Source organism: Erythrolamprus reginae, chromosome 7 (genome assembly GCF_031021105.1).
Source record: "Erythrolamprus reginae isolate rEryReg1 chromosome 7, rEryReg1.hap1, whole genome shotgun sequence".
In the NCBI taxonomy this organism is placed as follows: domain Eukaryota; kingdom Metazoa; phylum Chordata; class Lepidosauria; order Squamata; family Dipsadidae; genus Erythrolamprus; species Erythrolamprus reginae.
In genome coordinates, this window is record NC_091956.1 from 3,940,228 (window position 1) to 3,960,747 (window position 20,520).

A 20,520-nucleotide genomic window follows, 5' to 3' on the forward strand; every position below is an offset into this window, starting at 1 on the left:
CCCCTTTTCCTTCTGTCCTCCAGACTATGCAGATGGAGTTCATTGAGTTCAAGAAGATATTGAATAACCCTTTATCTGAAATGATACAGGGTTTCCTGCCCAAGCAGGGGGTTGGACTAGAAGACCTCCAAGGCCCCTTCCAACTCTGTTATCCTATTTTATTCTTAAAGTGATTTTCTAGAGATTCTGTCTCTCTGCTAGGAATATTCTTATGTACTCGCTACTGTAGTCCGAGGAAGACACAAAAATCTGTTCTTTCGCAAAACAAACTTGTTTTCGTGGTGTCGCGAGAATGCAAGACCACAGAGACCACCAAAAGTCACAGCTACAATTTTCTAAGCCAGGTACCAATTACTGAATTACAGTCGTAAAATGAAATTGGGAGTTTCAAACCTTCCTTGCTTTGGGGATAACCATGATTGACATCTCTGAGAGAGTGGAAAGCCCATAATGGCTAAGGACATCACAAAACAAAACCAGCACACACAAAAAGGTCAGTATATCCCCCCCCCCCCAAGAACCAAATGTGGTTAACCTCAAGCTTTAAGTCCACAACCAGCTACAATGCAACACCCTGCTTTGGGGATATTTTATTTCCTGGAGCCTCAAACAAACCACGTTTTCACATCAGTCAGAAAACAGGATGTGGTGATCTACCTCCAAGAATGCAAATTCACTACAGGTTTTTTCGTTGATGTAGGACTGTGTAACTCGACTGATAATGGGTGTGTCTGTCTGTCTATGTGTTGTGTGTTATCTGGGATTCAGCTTATTTATAACCTATGACAATCATTAAGTGTTTTACCCCATGATTCTTGACAAATGTCTCTTGTCTTTTATGTACACTGAGAGCATCTGCACCAAAGACAAATTCCTTGTGTGTCCAATCACACTTGGCCAATAAAATAATTCTATTCCATTCCATTCTTTTAGCCAAAGGATGCCAACTTCCATAATCTCTCACCCTTTTTGTCGCTAAGATCGTTTGCAAGCCAGGAAGTTGCAATTAAAAAAAAGAAAATACATGTTTACTTGGAAGGCGCGCAACGAGATTGTTAGCCGGAAGGTCAAACCCGGCGCCAGAGAACAGATCGCAGCTGGAACCGACACTTTGCAGCCGGTGGGAGGCGAAAAGCTCAATTATACGGCTCAACAAGTTACAAGGAGAAAGGGTGGGCTCGAAGTTCGCTTCGTGGGGAACATTCCAATTTTTGTCCCCCAAATTTCTCAGCGGCCAAAGGAGGCCACCTGACTAGAAATACCAAAAACAACGCATTGCATATATATATAGAGAAGTGGTGAGAGCACACAGCCCTGGAAGGCCTCTGTTCTACAGGAGGTGGACAAAGAAATGGAAACACCTGACTTTTTGGCATCATAATGTTTGAACATGTTCAAATCAGTCAAAACGTGACATATTTTAATAGAAACATAGAAGTCTGACGGCAGAAAAAGACCTCATGGTCCATCTAGTCTGCCCTTATACTATTTACTGTATTTTATCTTAGGATGGATCTATGTTTATCCCAGGCATGTTTAAATTCAGTTACTGTGGATTTATCTATCACGTCTGCTGGAAGTTTGTTCCAAGCATCTACTACTCTTTCAGTAAAATAATATTTTCTCACGTTGCTTTTGATGTTTCCCCCAACTAACTTCAGATTGTGTCCCCTTGTTCTTGTGTTCACTTTCCTATTAAAAACACTTCCCTCCTGGACCTTATTTAACCCTTTAATATATTTAAATGTTTCGATCATGTCCCCCCTTTTCCTTCTGTCTTCCAGACTATAGAGATTGAGTTCATGAAGTCTTTCCTGATATGTTTTATGTTTAAGACCTTCCACCATTCTTGTAGCCTGTCTTTGGACCCTTTCAATTTTGTCAATATCTTTTTGTAGGTGAGGTCTCCAGAACTGAACACAATATTCCAAATGGGGTCTCACCAGCACTCTATATAGCAGGATCATAATCTCCCTCTTCCTGCTTGTTATACCTCTAGCTATGCAGCCAAGCATCCTAATGTTTTTTTAAATTCTGTTATTTGATATGTTTTTTTAAACTACCTTTTTTTTTTAAATAGAAATTTAAGGAAATTGGTTATAACCTTCTAGAAATGGCAGACCTCTCAGACTTTCAAAGAGGCCAAATTGTTGGTGCTCGAATGGCAGGCGTTAGTGTAACAGAAAGTGCCCGAATGTTTGGCGTTTCAAGAGGTCATGTCTCAAAAGTCATGCGTGCTTTTGAAAGAGAAGGGAAAACGTCCTCAGCCAAGCACAGGTCTGGTCGAAAGTCGAAGTCGTCCGAGAGAGACCGTCGGACTCTAAAGCGAATTGTTAGAGCGGATCGCAAGACCACAGCTCCTAAAATCACTGCAGAGCTCAATAGACACGCACAGAACCCAGTGTCCACAAAAACTGTTGGAAGGGAGCTTCACAAATCTGTATTCCACAGAAGAGTTGCAAGGCGTTTCCATTTTGTTGTCCACCCCCTGTATACATAATAATAATAATAATAATAATAATAATAATAATAATAATAATAATAATAACAACAACAACAACAACAACAACAAAACAAATACTCAGCACAGACTTTTAAGCAAGAAGGGGTTATTGATTAATAATAACAACAACAACAACAATTAGTCAGCACAGACTTTTAAGCAAGGAGGGTTTTTTAATAGTAATAGTAATAATAATAATAACAACAAAACAACTACTCAGCACAGACTTTTAAGCAAGGAGTTATTGATTAATAATAACAACAACAACAACAAAACAACTACTCAGCACAGACTTTTAAGCAAGAAGGGGTTATTGATTAATAATAATAACGACAACAACAATTAGTCAGCACAGACTTTTAAGCAAGGAGTTATTGATTAATAATAATAATAATAATAACAACAACAACAACAAAACTACTCAGCAGACTTTTAAGCAAGGAGTTATTGATTAATAATAATAACAACAACAACAACAACAACAACAACAACAACAAAACAACTACTCAGCACAGACTTTTAAGCAAGAAGGAGTTATTGATTAATAATAATAATAATAACAACAACAAAACAACTACTCAGCACAGACTTTTAAGCAAGGAGTTATTGATTAATAATAATAATAATAATAATAACAACAACAACAAAACAACTACTCAGCACAGACTTTTAAGCAAGGAGTTATTGATTAATAATAATAATAATAACAACAACAACAAAACAACTACTCAGCACAGACTTTTAAGCAAGGAGTTATTGATTAATAACAATAATAATAACAACAACAAAACAACTACTCAGCACAGACTTTTAAGCAAGGAGTTATTGATTAATAATAATAATAATAATAACAACAACAAAACTACTCAGCGCAGACTTTTAAGCAAGGAGTTATTGATTAATAATAATAATAATAATAATAACAACAACAACAAAACAACTACTCAGCACAGACTTTTAAGCAAGGAGTTATTGATTAATAATAATAATAATAACAACAACAACAAAACAACTACTCAGCACAGACTTTTAAGCAAGGAGTTATTGATTAATAACAATAATAATAACAACAACAAAACAACTACTCAGCACAGACTTTTAAGCAAGGAGTTATTGATTAATAATAATAATAATAATAACAACAACAAAACTACTCAGCGCAGACTTTTAAGCAAGGAGTTATTGATTAATAATAATAATAATAATAATAACAACAACAACAAAACAACTACTCAGCGCAGACTTTTAAGCAAAAAGGAGTTATCGATTAATAACAACAACAACAAAACGTCAGCACAGACTTTTCAGCAAGAAGGAGTTATCTTCTCTGGGCCTGGTGCTTTTCTGGGCTTCTGCCCATGAAATAGATCTTGCGCTTCCTTTTCTAAGGAAGATAGAAATTGCGCCATTCCTGGGTTTCTTAATTCAGTCTGAAGGTTTGCCTTGTGCCCAGGCTGGGGTGTGTGGAGAGAAAGGAATAACTACACTTCTAAGCAGGAAAAAGCTCCAGATGCCGTATAATTATCCAGGAGAGGCAGCTTGTTAAGTAACCCCGGCGGTGTCAGGCCTACAATTTCCCTTACAACTTTCAACAGGACTTTTCCAAAATGGATCATTAGCTGCAATATTTCACAGATGGGATGCAGGCTTCACAACGGCTTGCACAGACAGGAGAAAAACCACGTCCTCTAATCCGGTGTTTCCCAACCTTGGCAACTTGAAGATATCTGGACTTCAACTCCCAGAATTCCCCAGCCAGCATTTGCTCTAACCAGCTTCCAGTCCAAAAAATCTCAGATTTTTTACTGAGCTTAAACAGGGCAAGAGGCTGGCTTTCCTCAATGACTGCGTGATCCATTTAACAACTGGAGTAATTTGATTAACAATAATGTCCAGAAACACCCCCGTAAAATTCTAGATAAGAACCGGCTGTTCAAGATTTTTTTTGCCTCTTCTCAAGAACCATTTTTTCCACTTACAAACCCAAGCCTCCGAAACTGTAACCGGAAAAGGCGGGGAGAAGCCTCCGTGGGGCCTCTCTAGGAATCTCCTGGGAGGAAACAGGGCCGGAAAAGGCAGGGAGAAGCCTCCCTGGGGCCTCTCTAGGAATCTCCTGGGAGGAAACAGGGCCAGAAAAGGTGGGGAGAAGCCTCCGTGGGGCCTCTTTAGGAATCTCTTGGGACGTACCATGGCTGGAAAAGGCGGGGAGAAGCCTCCTTGGGGCCTCTCTAGGAATCTCCTGGGAGGAAACAGGGCCAGAAAAGGCGGGGAGAAGCCTCCAGGGGGCCTCTGTAGGAATCTCTTGGGAGGTACCATGGCTGGAAAAGGCGGGGAGAAGCCTCCTTGGGGCCTCTCTAGGAATCTCCTGGGAGGAAACAGGGCCGGAAAAGGCAGGGAGAAGCGTCCGTGGGGCCTCTCTAGGAATCTCCTGGGAGGAAACAGGGCCAGAAAAGGCAGGGAGAAGCCTCCTTGGGGCCTCTCTAGGAATCTCCTGGGAGGAAACAGGGCCTCCACCCTCCCTGTGGTTTCCCCAATCACACACATTATTTGCTTTTACATTGATTCGTATGGGAAAAATGGCTTCTTCTTATAAACTTTTCTACTTAAGAGCCTGGTCATGGAATGAAATAGGTTCGTAAGTAGAGGTAAATAAAGAACACACCACATCCCTAGGTTGCCCGGTCACAAACATTTCTTCCTGTTAGTTTTTGTTGAAGATTTAGCTGACTTATTTCCCTTTCTTGGATGTGATTTTCTCCTAAGATTAGAAAACGCCTCTCCTATTTCCCTTGCTCTGCTGAAAAGCCTAAATAAACGTCATTCTCTCATAAAATTGGATTTGTAATTGTCCGTCCCCCGGTTGATGTTCTCTAAACATCCCGGTTTCCTGAAATCTCCCTTTTCCCTATTTTCCTCCCCAAAAACTAAGGCATGTCTTATACTCTGAAAAATACGGTATTTATTTATTTGACTTATATGCCGTCCAATCCCGCGGGAAGAGCCTTCTCTGTGGTGGCTCCGACCCTCTGGAATCAACTCCCCCCAGAGATCAGGACTGCCCCCACCCTCCTTGCCTTTCGTAAACTCCTTAAAACCCACCTCTGTCGTCAGGCTTGGGGGAACTGAGACATCCCCCCCCCCATTGCCTTTGTAATTTTGTGCATGATATGACTGTGTGTATGTATTTTATCTATTGGGTTTTTTTTCTTTTTAGACTTTTTAATGTAAAACTGTTATTTTAGATTTTAATTATTAGATTTGTTACCATGTACTGTTTTTATCATTGTTGTGAGCCGCCCCGAGTCTACGGAGAGGGGCGGCATACAAATCTAATAAATAATAATAATAATAATAATAATAATAATAATAATGAATGAGAGCAGCCCGAATGCTATCATTTTTAAACCTTTATGTGTCTCCGGTTGTCAGAAGGGTGACTGACATCCCAGCTCAGCAACTCAAGACAAAATCCTTGTCGGGGGAGTTGTTGTTGTTGTTGTTGTTGTTGTTGTTGTTATTATTATTATTATTATTTATTAGATTTGTATGCCGCCCCGCCCCGCAGACTCGGGGCGGCTCACAACAATAATAGAAACAATATATTACAAATCTAACAATTAGAAACATAGAAACATAGAAACATAGAAACATAGAAGACTGACGGCAGAAAAAGACCCCATGGTCCATCTAGTCTGCCCTTTTACTATTTCCTGTATTTTATCTTACAATGGATATATGTTTATCCCAGGCATGTTTAAATTCGGTTACTGTGGATTTACCAACCACGTCTGCTGGAAGTTTGTTCCAAGGATCTACTACTCTTTCAGTAAAATAATACTTTCTCATGTTGCCTTTGATCTTTCCCCCAACTAACTTCAGATTGTGTCCCCTTGTTCTTGTGTTCACTTTCCTGTTAAAAACACTTCCCTCCTGAACCCTATTTAACCCTTTAACATATTTAAATGTTTCGATTAAATGTTTCAATTAAAAATCATTTTTAAAAAACCCTTATTAAAAAACAAAGCATACACACAAACATACTATGCATAACTTGTATAGGCCTGGGGGGAAAGGAATATCTCAATTCCCCCATGCCTGACAACAGAGGTGGGCTTTAAGGAGTTTGCGAAAGGCAAGGAGGGTGGGGGCAATTCTAATCTCCAGGAGGAGCTGGTTCCAGAAGGTCGGGGCCGCCAAAGAGAAGGCTCTTCCCCTGGGTCCCGCCAAGTGACAAGTGACTCTGTGGGACCTAACTGGTCGCTGGGATTCGTGCGGCAGAAGGCGGTCCCGGAGATATTCTGGCCCGATGCCATGAAGGGCTTTATAGGTCATAACCAACACTTTGAATTGTGACCGGAAACTGATCGGCAACCAATGCAGACTGCGGAGTGTTGGAGTAACATGGGCATATTTGGGAAAGCCCATGACTGCTCTCGCAGCTGCATTCTGCACGATCTGAAGTTTCCGAACACTCTTCAAAGGTCACCCCATGTAGAGAGCGTTACAGTAGTCGAGCCTCGAGTTTCACCCTATGGAAAGCTTCTCTCTACACAAGCGGAAAAAATTCACCACTGTTGAATTTGCTGGGTTTGTTTAATCACGCTAAGCATGGCAGCTTCGAGCAAGTCCTGTGGTCAGAATGATCCCTTTGCATTATCTGTTCCTCTTCTGGAAAGCCCTTGACCCAAAAGAGGAAAAGGAAAGGAAAGGAAAGAAGACTCACCAGGGTTTTACACAACACAAGAGTGGAAAAAGCAGCCCAAATCATTGGGTTCAGGTTGAGAAATCTTTACTCTTACAACAAAACGCAGCTCCATAAAAGAAAATAGAGTGGGAGTCAACAAAATACTAAAGGGAGAGAGGGAGGGAGGAATGGATGGATGGAAGGAAGGGCTAGAATTAAGGACTAAAAATCTGGAATTATGGATGGCTGGATGGCTGGAAGGAAGGAAGGAAGGAAGGACTTGAATTTTGGATGGATGGAGAGAGGGAGGGAGAGAAGGAAGGAAGGGAGAGAAGGAAGGAAGGAATGACTTGAATTTTGGAGGGAGAGAGGGGAGAGAAGGAAGGAAGGAAGGACTTGAATTTTGGATGGAGGGAGAGAGAGAGGGAGGGAGAGAAGGAAGGAAGGAAGGAAGGAAAGAAGGACTTGAATTTTGTAGGGAGGGAAGGAAGGAAGGAAGGACTTGAATTTTGTAGGGAGGAAAGGAGGGAAGGGAGAGAAGGAAGGAAGGAAGGAAGGGAGGGAGGGAGGGAGGGAGGGAGGGAGGGAGGGAGGGAGGGAGGAAGGTCCGGAAAAGGCAGGGGGAAGCCTCCGTGGGGCCTCTCTAGGAATCTCCTGGAAGGAAACAGGGCCGGGAAAGGTGGGGAGAAGTCTCCGTGGGGCCTCTCTAGGAATCTCCTTGGAGGAAACAGGGCCTCCGCCCTCCCTGTGGTTTCCCCAATCACACGCATTATTTGCTTTTACATTGATTCCTATAGGAAAAATTGCTCTACTTACAAACTTTTCTACTTAAGAACCTGGTCACAGACCGAATTAAGTTTGTAAGTAGAGGCGCCACTGTACTGCTCAAAATAAATAAGAAAGCCCAATCAGGCTTTTGAATGAATGGCAATCGGGCCAAGCGCTTATTTCAGGGATCAAAAAATATAAGACAGGGTTTTATTTTTTGAGGAAACACGGCATATGTAAAATAAAATTTAAAAATGTAATTAAAAAACTGAATATCATTTGGGGAGCTCTCCAAAACGCAGTGCTGGCAACAATATTTCTGAACTAGTGGGGGGGAAAAGCAAGAATAAAAATTCCCGGCTGATGGAAAGTTGTTGTTTTTGCCGAAGAAGAAACCACAAAGTATTCATTATAAGAATATCCAAACTTTTGGGCCTATAATATTCACCGCTTTCCTAATTTGAATCGGTAAGCAACGGCACACCAGCTGTAGCCAACTTATTCAAGTTTACACAACAACATGGTGTTTACTTGTGGCACGTAGACACTGCGTCAGCTTATACTTACTCGAAACGTACAATTGGATGACCGGTGTCCTAAGTTTTAGTTACAACTGCAATTACACATTAACATCGTTTCCTTTTAAAAAAAAATATTTCTTTTCCCCTTGGCTCTACGTGAAGTCCAAATAGCTACGATTCTTCACAATGGGTAAGTCGCGTTTTATCAATGTTGGCATCTCTTGTCTTGATTTACATCAGAGAAAAGTGTCACAATTTCCCATGGAGCCTGGACTGCAACAATTATATTGTCAGAAAGCCCAGTTCCTGTATATATACAGGGAGTCCTTGACTTAGGAACATTCATTTAGCAAACATTGGAAGTTATGCCGACACTGAAAACAGTGAGAATTAATGCAAGTACTTTTGGTTCTAGTTGGAAACCACTGCTGGACTTTGTGCTAGGGGGAAAAATGAACCTTTGATTTTGGGTTTTGTTGATTTTTATAGAAATGCCAAGTTTGTATAACTAAGCAAACGGTGCAGTGCAGTAGGGGGTTCTATTTTTTTTATTTTGTAAATAATTTTTAGTAATAGAACAGTTTTAAAAACAATATATAAATACAAATGTACATACAGTGGTCCCTCTACTTACGAACTTAATTCGTTACATGACCAGGTTCTTAAGTATAAAAGTTTGTAAGAAGCAGCAATTTTTTCCCATGGGAACCAATGTAAAAGCAAATAATGCATGTGATTGGGGAAACCACAGGGAGGGTGGAGGCCCTGTTTCCTCCCAGGAGATTCTTAGAGAGGCCCCACAGAGGCTTCTCCCTGCCTTTTCCGGCCCTGTTTCCTCCCAGGAGATTCCTAGAGAGGCCCCACGGAGGCTTCTCCCTGCCTTTTCTGGCCCTGTTTCCTCCCAGGAGATTCCTAGAGAGGCCCCACGGAGGCTTCTCCCTGCCTTTTCTGGCCCTGTTTCCTCCCAGTCAGGCGGTAGGGAAAGCAAGTAGAATGCTTGGCTGCATAGCTAGAGGTATCACAAGCAAGAAGGGGAAGATTGTGATCCTGCTGTATAGAGTGCTGGTGAGACCCCATTTGGAATACTGTGTCCAGTTCTGGAGACCTCACCTACAAAAAGATATTGACAAAATTAAACGGGTCCAAAGACGGGTTACAAAAATGGTGGAAGGTCTTAAGCATAAAACGTATCAGGAAAGACTTCATGAATTCAATCTGTAGAGTCTGGAGGACAGAAGGAAAAGGGGGGACATGATTGAAACATTTAAATATGTTAAAGGGTTAAATAAGGTTCAGGAGGGAAGTGTTTTTAATAGGAAAGTGAACCCAAGAAAAAGGGGGCACCATCTGAGGTTAGTTGGGGGAAAGATCAGAAGCAAGGTGAGAAAATATTATTTGAATGAAAGAATAGTAGATGCTTGGAACAAACTTCCAGCAGACGTGGTTGGTAAATCCACAGTGACTGAATTTAAACATGCCTGGGATAAACATAGATCCATCCTAGGATAAAATACAGGAAATAGTATAAGGGCAGACGAGATGGACCAATAGGTCTTTTCCTGCCGTCAGTCTTCTATGTTTCTATGTTTCTGGTATAAGAAATGTTTGCATGTCATGTTTCTGGCTTGTAAGTGAGACAAGACGAATGGAAGGGTGAGGATATGGATAGTCCTTAACTTAACAATCATTAATTTAGCAACCAGTATGTATGATTGGTTTCTAAATTGGGGTTTTAAATTAACTTAAATATTAGATTTGTTTACATTGTATTATTATTGCTGTGAGCCGCCCCGAGTCTGCGGAGAGGGACGGCATACAAATCTGATAAATAAATAAAATAAATAAATAAATAAACCAGTCTAAGTTACAACAGCGCTGAAAAAAAAACCATGACTTATAATCGGTGCTCACAACTGAAACCACTCGAGCATCCCAGGGTCACGTGATCAAAACTCGGGTGCGGCGCCTACGCTGAGAACAATTGCAGGGGCTCCCGCGATTCCCCCATTTGCGACCTCTCCAACTGGCTTCTGACAAGCAAAATGGGCAGAATTGGATTAGCTTAGCGACCCGGGGTGAGTTGCTTAGCAACTGTAGCCCAAAAGAATTAAATTCAGATGTGACTCACTTCTGTGGTCGTAGGTCGAGCCTATTTTGTTGCACAATGCTGCTAAATTCGAGATGTGTTGTGGTTAGCTCTGGCCCAGCTCCTGCCCCAAGGACTGTGGATGTGGGGGAGACATCCACATGCTGCAGGCCTGTTTTGCCCCCCCCCCCCCGGTGGAATCTGCTGATGAAGGCTCCTCTGACCAAGAAGACATGCGTGACAGGGAGGAGGAGAGTGTGGCAGACAGCTCAGAAGGAGATCAATTATCTAGCTCCTCCTTGGATTCAGAACAAGAGTTAATGATACAGCCTGAGAGATTATTATCAAAGAAAATGAGGCCCCCTGTGGTTGGGTGGGGCTGTGGTCATTAGTGAGGCTGCTATAAAGAGCAGCCTGTGGGTTTGGCCATCGTGGAGGATTATCTGATCCTTGTATTTCGTGACTGCTTTACTGACTTTGACCTTTTGTGTGCTGATTTTTCCCCGCTTTGAAACTAAACCAGAGCAAAGTGTGTTTCACTTTGTGAAAGAAGAAGGACTGTGAATTGCCTCACAGCTGCAAGCTAAGTATCACAGAACTAATAAGGGACTTGTACAAATTACCAGTTTGTTTGGAGACAAGTGCTCTCTGCTATACCAAAAGAGGGCTTGGTTTAAGTGAATTTTCATTATAAAGAACATTGTTTTGAATTTTCAAACGTGTGTGTGTGTCTGAAATTTGTACCTGTGAATTTTGGGGAGGAGTCTACCAGAGAGCCCGACAGAACAAGATGCATCCCGCTAAGCCATGAGGACTAGCTGCATTTAAGGAAGAGTTTGCAATCCTTGGGGATGATTATACAGTGTCTGGAAACTTCGTGTCATTTTATCATGAAGCTTCGCTGTTGTGTTTAATGCACCGTTATGTTTCTTTTCAATTAATTTAACTTTCTAAGTGTGCAAGAGCTATCCTGTTGCATAAAAGTAAGTTTACGCTGAGTTTGATCCAATACTGTCTCTTGTTTAATGAGCTACACAAACACAGTAGCAATGCTACCGTATCTTTGCACAACTGGAGCTAAACGTTTTGCAACAGTAACAGTTCACATACAGTAAGTTCAAAGGAGACAACTCAAATTTTCCTGGGTGTTTGAAAAGATGGAAAAGATAAAAAACCTTATTAAAAAAACAATCACACGTTTTTTTGTAGTCAACCCCAATCCGTTGACTCAATCTTAAAACTGTCAGATCACCGCTCCGATTTCCAAATCATTCCAAATTATCTATACCTCCAAACCAATTTTCCGGGCCATGACAGCCTACGCTCTAATCAATAATTCTTCCTCTATTGGAATATATGAACGTGTGTGTCTTGCACCCAAACATCTAAACTAAAAAGATAAAAACCTTATTTAAAAAACGATCGCACGGTTTTTGTAGTCAGCCCCAAATCGTTGACTCAATCTTAAAACTGTCAGATCACCGCTCCGATTTCAAAATACCGTAATTCAAAATTATCTGTACCTCCAAACCAATTTTTCAAGCCCTGCCAGCCTCCGCTCTAATCAATAATTCTTCCTTTATTGGAATATATGCACCTGTGTGTCTCACACACAAACATCTAAACTTCCAAGTACTGTAGTATTATTACTCCTAATTCAAAGGATTGCAACAGGTGAAAAACATGGCTAAATTCTCTTTAAATACAAATATAAAGAATAGGGTAGGGTAGGGTAGGGTAGGGTAGGGTAGGGTAGAGTAGAGTAGAGTAGAGTAGAATTCTTTATTGGCCAAGAGTGATTGCGCACACAAGCAATTTGTCTTTGGTGCAGATGCTCTCAGTGTACATAAAAGAAAAAGAGACACTTGTCAAGAATCATGAGGTACAACACTTAATGATTGTCATAGGGGGTCAAATAAACAAAGAGGAAACAGCCAATATTAACAGTCTTAAGGATTCAATTAATAATCTTAAAGATATAAGAAGCTAATCTTAATGGAAATCAACTTTGAAATGTAGGAATAACAAAATATGATGAAGAATTACAAGATAGATAGATAGATAGATGGATAGATAGATAGATGAAAGAAAGAAAGAAAAAAAGAAAGAGAAGGAAGGAAGGATAGAAAGATAGAGATAGATACATGACAGATAGATAGATAGATAGATAGATAGATAGATATAGATAGATAGATAGATAGATAGATAGATAGACAGACAGACAGAAAGACAGAGAGAGAGAGACAGACAGACAGAGATAGATAGACAGACAGACAGACAGATACATAGACAGACAGAGATAGAGATAGATAGATAGATAGATAGATAGATAGATAGATAGATAGATAGATAGATAGATAGATAGATAGATAGATAGATAGATAGGCAGGCAGGCAGGCAGGCAGGCAGGCAGGCAGGCAGGCAGGCAGGCAGGCAGGCAGGCAGGCAGGCAGGCAGGCAGGCAGAGATAGAGATAGATAGATAGATAGATAGATAGATAGATAGATAGATAGATAGATAGATAGATAGACAGACAGACAGACAGACAGACAGACAGACAGACAGACAGACAGACAGACAGACAGACAGACAGACAGACAGACACAGACAGACAGAGAGATAGATTGATAGATAAATAGATACATAGATAGATATAGACAGACAGACAGACAGACAGACAGACAAGTGAGAGAAAGAGAGATTTTTTGAAGACAGAACATTCTTAAAAACAGTGATTTTTCATCTCCTTTCTCAGACTGTAAGGGGAAAACCAGATCTGCTGATGCAAAGATGTTTCATTATCTTCAGATTTTTTTTTCATGCATTACAGGAACATTTTAGGTACCTTACGATGTTCTAAAGATGAATTCCCAAAGGAGGAAGATTGCACAAAATTATAAGTAAACCATTAGTTTAAAAACCGTGGTGGGCCTTTGGGAAGGACATAAGTTTTCCGCAGAACAGAATGTCATTTATTCCACAGTTGCAACTGTAAATCTTCCTCTGTGGGAATCTCCCCACAGAGGAAGCCAAACCAGGAACCAGGGTAGATTCCTAGTCGGATCCTTCTCGTGGGGAATCTAGTTTGGATCCCTGCCATTGTCAAGAGCAGTGATTTTCAACCTTTTTTGAGCCGCAGCACATTTTTTACATTTACAAAATCCTTGGGCACACCACCAACCAAAATGACACAAAATGATACTCTAATATAGTACATATTATACATATAGAAACATAGAAACATAGAGGACTGACGGCAGAAAAAGACCTCATGGTTCATCTCATCTGCCCTTATACTATTTCCTGTGTTTTATCTTAGGATGGATCTATGTTTATCCCAGGCATGTTTAAATTCAGTTACTGTGGATTTACCAACCACGTCTGCTGGAAGTTTGTTCCAAGGATCTACTACTCTTTCAGTGAAATAATATTTCCTCATGTTGCTTTTGATCTTTCCCCCAACTAACTTCAGATTGTGTCCCCTTGTTCTTGTGTTCACTTTCCTATTAAAAACACTTCCCTCCTGGACCTTATTTAACCCTTTCACATATTTAAATGTTTCGATCATGTCCCCCCTTTTCCTTCTGTCCTCCAGACTATACAGATTGAGTTCATGAAGTCTTTCCTGATATGTTTTATGCTTAAGACCTTCCACCATTCTTTTAGCCCGTCTTTGGACCCGTTCAATTTTGTCAATATCTTTTTGTAGGTGAGGTCTCCAGAACTGAACACAGTATTCCAAATGTGGTCTCACCAGCGCTGTATATAAGGGGATCACAATCTCCCTCTTCCTGCTTGTTATACCTCTAGCTATGCAGCCAAGCATCCTACTTGCTTTTCCTACTGCCCGACCACACTGCTCACCCATTTTGAGACTGTCTGAAATCACTACCCCTAAATCCTTCTCTTCTGAAGTTTTTGCTAACACAGAACTGCCAATGCAATACTCAGATTGAGGATTCCTTTTCCCCAAGTGCATTATTTTACATTTGGAAACATTAAACTGCAGTTTCCATTGCTTTGACCATTTATCTAGTAAAGCTAAATCATTTACCATATTACAGACCCCTCCAGGAATATCAACCCTAGTGCACACTTTAGAGTCATCGGCAAATAGGCCAACCTTCCCTACCAAACCTTCCCCTATGTCACTCACAAACATATTAAAAAGAATAGGACCCAGAACAGACCCTTGTGGCACACCGCTTGTAACCTGTCTCTGCTCAGAATACTCGCCATTAACAATAAGTCTCTGATGTCTATGCTTCAGCCAGCTTGAAATATAGTTAATAATATAGTTTCTAAATGTATTTATACACACTTAGTGTGAAACCTGGGCCTGTTTCGATGAACACAAATGGGACATCCTGGCAGGAATGGTAGTTTGGGGACCCATGTTTAATTTCCCCACGGCACACCTGATCATGTCTCACGGCACATGGTTGAAAAACACTGGTCAAGAGCATACGATTGTGGACTTCAAGAGTCAAAACAGTCTGGGTTGGAGTTACAAGGCACTTCCCGCGATGAAGGCCAGAGATAAGGAAAGGCCCAACCCCGTTGACATTTTAAGCTGGACAAGGTCTCCTCCAAGGAATATGTCAAAAAAAGCAAAAAGGAAAAATAACCCTTTGAAACTATTCTTTTAAGCACCGAGGAAAAACGTGGAAAAAGGAAAACATACCAAATGAAGAAATGGCGATTAGGAAAATGCTAGATTGTGCTAAATTACAAGCAAATTAACATACAAATTACAGAATAAACAAAATAAAGACTACTACACAGTTTGGGGGGAAAGTATACAGTTGGATAGAAAAGAAAAAAGAATTGAACTAAGAAAAAGAAAATCTCAAAATGGGTGAGCAGTAGGGAAAGCAAGTAGGATGCTTGGCTGCATAGCCAGAGGTATAACAAGCAGGAAGAGGGAGATTGTGATCCCGCTATATAGAGTGCTGGTGAGACCCCATTTGGAATAATACTGTGTCCAGTTCTAGAGACCTCACCTACAAAAAGATATGAATAAAATTGAAGGGGTCCAAAGACGGGCTACAAGAATGGTGGAAGGTCTTAAGCATAAAACATATCAGGAAAGACTTCATGGACTCAATCTGTGTAGTCTGGAGGACAGAAGGAAAAGGGGGGACAAGATCGAAACATTTAAATATGTTAAAGGGTTAAATAAGGTCCAGGAGGGAAGTGTTTTTAATAGGAAAGTGAACACAAGAACAAGGAAAAACAATCTGCAGTTAGTTGAGGGAAAGATTAGAAGTAATGTGAGAAAATATTATTTTACTGAAAGAATAGTAGATGCTTGGAACAAACTTCCAGCAGACGTGGTCGGTAAATCCACAGTCACTGAATTGAAACATGCCTGGGATAAACATATATCCATCCTAAGATAAAATACAAGAAATAGTATAAGGGCAGACTAGATGGACCATGAGGTCTTTTTCTGCCGTCAGTCTTCTAAGTTTCTATGTAATACACTGTGAAGCAGTATATAAGTGTAAAGGCTATTGCTTCCCTCCCTCCTTCCTTCCTTCCTTCCTTCCTTCCTTCTTTCCTTCCTCCCTCCCTTTTTCTGCCGTCAATCTTCTATGTTTCTATGTAAAGTACTGTGAAGCAGTATATATTGGTCATGACCTTTAAAGCCCTACATGGCATTGGACCAGATTACCTCCGGAACCGCCTGCTGCCGCACGAATCCCAGCGACCAATAAGGTCCCACAGAGTTGGCCTTCTCCGGGTCCCGTCGACTAAACAATGTCGTTTGGCGGGCCCCAGGGGAAGAGCCTTCTCTGTGGCGGCCCCGGCCCTCTGGAACCAACTCCCCCCAGAGATTAGAACTGCCCCCACCCTTCCTGTCTTTCGTAAACTACTCAAGACTCACTTATGCCGCCAGGCATGGGTGAGTTGAGATATTCCTTCCTCCTAGGCCATTACAAGTTATGCATGGTAGGTCTGTGTGTATGTTTGGTTTTATAATAGGGGTTTTTAGTTGTTTTATTATTGGATTGTTACATGCTGTTTTTTATCATTGTTGTTAGCCGCCCCGAGTCTATGGAGAGGGGTGGCATATAAATCCAATAAATAAATAAATAAATAAGTCTAAGGGCTATTGCATCCTTCCTTCCTTCCTCCCTCCCTCCCTTTTTCTGCCGTCAATCTTCTATTATTGTGTATTGGACAAAATAAATAAATAAATAAATAAGTCTAAGGGCTATTGCATCCTCCCTCCCTTCCTTCCTTCCTTCCTTCCTTCCTTCCTTCCTTCCTCCCTCCCCTTTTCTCCTGTCAATCTTCTATTATTGTATATTGGACAAAATAAATAAATAAATAAATAAGTCTAAGGGCTATTGCTTCCTTCCTTCCTTCCTCCTTCCCTCCCTCCCACCCTCCCTTTTTCTGCCGTCAATCTTCTATTATTGTGTATGGGACAAAATAAATAAATAGAATAAATATTTTATACCTATACAGTATATTATACACACACATTGATATACCCATCCACACACATCCACACCCCTGTATAAAATGCCCCTTTTTTGCAAAAGCCTCGGTGGCCGCCTCGAAGCCGCCTTTCCCAACAAGCTCTGGGCTCTCATTCCTTCCTGCATCTTGGCCGGCCGGGAGGGAGAGAAGGAAAAACAGGGTGGAAAGCATCTTGTCTGAATGCCAAGCGGGCTGGGCTGGGCTGGGCCAGAGGCCTCGGCTCACTTCCTCACGGCCTGCCTTGCCGGAAAAGAAGAGAAGGGCCTTGTTAGCCCGTCACGGTTCGATAGATTTTCCCGGATCCCCCCCCCCCCCCCCCAAAATGATGCATGCACTTCCTGCATCGGAGAAATATACCTACGTACGCTTCCCGTATCTTGGAATGTAAGGAAGTTTTCCCCGCATAAGACAAACTTGTAAAGTCTGGGAGCAACGCAGCTCCGGGGGGGAAAAACCCAGGAAAAATATTCCATTTTCTTTTCCTTGCAGTCTCCTCCACCCTCCACTCACCCACCCTTTTTTTTTTGCAGATTTAAATCGAAAGAAAAAGCAGTAGGAAGTACTTTTCCAGAATAGATCTTAGGTAACCTGGAGTCAGGAAAACATCCAGCAACAGGGTGGAAGGGGGGAGAATTTGGGAGGGTGGGGGGTGCAAAGGTGATTCCAGAGGAGCCTCGCATGGGTGGTCAGTTAGCAACCTTGGTTTGTTCCCTTGCAACAACTAGGTTCGAAGCAAGGTGGGAAGCGGGCAGACCAGGAAAATGAGGGCTGGGAAAGACGGAGGGTAGGTCCTCTGCCTTCCATTAAAATAATAGTAATAATACTAATACTGACAATAATACTAAAATACGAATAATGCTGATATTGCTAATAATGCAAATAATACTACTAATAAGCACCATTTGAGAGCCGCCCCGAGTCTTCGGAGAGCAGCGGCATACAAATCTAATAAATTATTATTAAATTATTAGTATTTTTCAATGTTGAGTTGATGGAGTTGCATGTTGAATGAATAAGAGATACTAATAATGCTAATAATAATAATACTAAAAATACTAGTAATGCTAATAATACTAAAATGCTAATAATGCTAATACTGTAATACTAAGCACCAATCAAGAATATTTGCAATACATTTTTCAATGTTCCATTGACAGAGTTGCATGTCGAATGAATAAGAGATACTAATAATGCCAATGCTAATAATATTAAAATACTGATAATGCTACTAATACTATTATTTATTTATTTGTTTGTTTATCATATTTGTATGCCGCCCCTCTCCGCAGACTCGGGGCGGCTCACAGCAATAATAATACAATGTAAACAAATCTAATATTTAAGTTAATTTTTAAAAAAACCCAATTTAGAAACCAATCATACATACTAGCATACCATACATAAATTTTATAAGCCTAGGGGGAGGGAAAATGTCAATTCCCCCATGCCTGAGGACAGAGGTGGGTTTTAAGGAGCTAATAATACTAATACTAATAATACTAATAAGCACCAGTCAATAATATTTACGATACATTTTTCAATGTTCTGTTGACCGAGTTTCATGTCGAATGAATAAGAGATACTAATAATACTAATAATGCTAATAATACTAAAATACTGACAATGCTACTAATACTAATAATGCTAATAAGCACCAGTCAATAATATTTACGATACATTTTTCAACGTTCAGTTGACTGAGCTGCATGTTTAATGAATAAAAGAGATGCTACTACTAATAAATAATAATAGTAATAATAACAATAAGGAAATTTCCACCGGGAAGGGAAGAAGGGAAAGGGGTGGGTGGGTGGGAATCTGTCTGGTCCAAACCCCCTCCCCAAAAAAGGGGGTTCCAAGAGAAGCTAACAGGAGACTTCCTGGGGGCTGGGGATGATGGGAGATGGAGTCCAGCTCCCATCTTGAAAAATTAAAGGAGAGGGCAGATTGCCCGCCCGAAAGAAGAGGGTGCAAAGAGCAAAATATGGGGTGGGGGGTGGGAGAGGAGTTGGGGGGGGGCTTGCAAAAAGGGGGGGTCAGAAAGGGAGGAGGGACTCGGACTTACGACGGCCAGTCCGGGCTGAGCTCACAGCCTTCTCCTCCGGTCCCGGGCGCGGCAAGGGGGGCGGCGGCCGCTCCCTTTCCCCAGCGGCGGCTGCCGAGCCTGCTGCCCGCCGCCCTCGCCGCCGCCGCGGTGCCGCTCCATGCACGGGGGACGACGAGCGAGGGCGGCGGCAGCGGCGGCGGAGGAGGACGAGGCGCTTCCAGCGGCCCGATAGGAAGGAGACGCAGCACCGGCCAGCGCGGGGCGGGCGGTGGGGGTGGTGGGGGCAACGCTTCCCAACCAGGCGCTCGCGGGCGGCGGCAGCAGCGGCGGCAGCGTCGCCCTCCGTCACTCCCTCCCTCCCTCGCCGAAGGCCCGGCCCACGCGCCCGCTGGCGCATGGAAGCCGCGCTGCGATTGGGCGGGTGAGAGGGAGGCGCTGGTTGGACCGGACCGACGCCCACGCTCCGCCCCATCCACAGACCCGGGACTCGGAAAGAGCTTCGGGGACTTTCGGAAAAGGGAGGGAAGGAAGGAAGGAGGGAGGCCGTTGGCATGGCAACGGGACGGGGGTGGAAAGTGTGGGGTGGGGGAAGCGCCTGGGTAGGGCATACTGTACTGTATATAGGTAGTTCTTGACTTGCAACAGCTGTTATTATTATTATTATAATTATTATTATTTAATTAGATAGATAGATAGATAGATAGATAGATAGATAGATAGATAGATAGATAGATAGATAGATAGATAGATAGATAGATAGATAGATAGAGAGAGAGAGAGAGAGAGAGAGAGAGAGAGAGATAGATAGATAGATAGATAGATAGATAGATAGATAGATAGATAGATAGATAGATAGATAATTATGTATTATATTATACCAGGGGTAGGCAAAGTTGGCTCTTCTATGGCATGTGGACTTCAACTCCCAGAATTCCTGAGCTAGCATCATTGTCTCAGGAATTCTGGGAGTTGAAGTCCACATGCCATAGAACAGCCAACTTTGCCTACCCCTGTATTATACAATTATATTACATTATAATACATAAATAAATTATTGTTGTTGTTATTATTATTATTATTATTTAAAATAATCTTCATTAGGTTTCTACATATAAAAATAGAAAGAAAAGAAAAATATTAAACAAACGAAACATACAAAGAAAGAAAGAAAACAAGAAAACCAGACAAATGAACACATAAAATTGAACAACACATAAAACATTCAGTTTCAGTAGTGTTCTTTATATGCACATTGATGGTATTGGCATATAAATCCAATAAACCTAAACCTAGTTATTTGCTTATCATTAATTAATATTTTCTTTTGCTACGTAGATATATTTGTTATATAGAAGACCTAATTTGTCAACCATATACTGTTGACTATTACTATCAAGCAACCTAATATTATATATTTGT

At 41.4% G+C, this 20,520-nt stretch overlaps 1 protein-coding gene across 2 annotated transcripts in view; it reads right to left on the minus strand.

Moving 5' to 3' along the window:
• The window catches only part of PTPRA (protein tyrosine phosphatase receptor type A), a 93,305-nt gene extending 73,851 nt beyond the window's left edge, over positions 1-19,454 (minus strand). Inside the window, exon 1 of one of the 2 annotated variants that reach the window (XM_070756869.1) lies at positions 19,120-19,454. The gene's annotated coding sequence lies outside the window, so the exon portion shown is untranslated. The remainder of the gene's footprint in view (positions 1-19,119) is intronic. The other variant, XM_070756870.1, reaches the window with a different exon arrangement.
• Between the last annotated feature and the right edge of the window lie 1,066 nt (positions 19,455-20,520).